Below are 1,247 nucleotides of genomic sequence, written 5' to 3' on the forward strand. Positions count from 1 at the left end.
CATCCGAAAAACGAACTGTGGTTGTCGCTGTGATTTAGTTATGTGCGACAAAGAGAACAATTGAAATTGGCGGGAGTTCGGTATTGCGGTGAGAATTCATTCCCCATTTTATTCAGGGAGAGACAGGAGATGATGATCAACCATTTGTCGGGACAGCTTTCTTATTTTTCTTCCAGTGCTGATGAATCACGGGAGTATGCGCCTTAAACTGATCAGCTGATGTGCTATAAATTTCACACAGAAGTAACACTGATCTGGGATCATCAGGGTTAGGACTATGGTCAACTAAAGCTGTTCGGAAAGATATCACAGTGTGAAATTTTGTTTCTAGGTGCGAAGAGACGCGTTTTTTTCACACATCTTTTTCCTTTTTTGGAACCTTCACCCCTCCCCCCCCCCCACCCACCCACCGTTGTGTAAGATTTCCAATCACACCTTCAGTTAACATCTCCTCAGCTTGCTCTGTACGTGCGAACAGTAAGCCTACCTCTTTCACTAAACACCGCGCGGAAACTTCTAACAACCCTACCACAACAAAGGTCAGCATTTTAATAACGATTGTGGTGTTGCTCACGCTGCTAAATACTGCATTTTCGGGCAACAACAGTCATATTATGTGGCAGGTGTCATTAGAGCACAGTTAATAAAGTCATTTCATGTAATAATCAAAAAACTAGGCACTCATCTTTTTGTGTTTCCCATGCTGGTCTCGTCGTAAAATCATGGCTCAATCGTTGAAAATCTAGGTGGTTATGATTCCAAGCTCGGATGCAAAGAGGCTTAGGTTTTATTCTGCTATATTCAAAAGTTATGTAGATGCGCTTCACAAACCATTCTTGGAGATTAAACCTTTCAAAGTTAGCACAATAGTGATGTCAAAAACTAATCAGCACTCCGAAATTTGCTTTTATTGCAATATCACGTAAACACAAAACATCACTTCACAATACAAAACATACTTGAAAACATCTTCCTCACATTTTATAAGCCAACTATAATATTCGTCTTTCCAACATGACGTCCAAGACTTGACCTTTTCAAGGTCCGACTCTCTAACAACTCAACAACTAACTAACTATCGCGTGGGCACCCAAAAATCAGTTACAAGTACGTCAAAGATCATAGTGGCAAAAGAAAGAATACACATAAGAATAATATCATTGCAATAAAAACATATCGATGCATCAAAAGTGAAATCAAATCTGAATGTTGCCTCAGAAATATGTTAAGTAGTTAACAGAAACACA

Source organism: Schistocerca piceifrons, chromosome 1 (genome assembly GCF_021461385.2).
Source record: "Schistocerca piceifrons isolate TAMUIC-IGC-003096 chromosome 1, iqSchPice1.1, whole genome shotgun sequence".
Classification (NCBI taxonomy): domain Eukaryota; kingdom Metazoa; phylum Arthropoda; class Insecta; order Orthoptera; family Acrididae; genus Schistocerca; species Schistocerca piceifrons.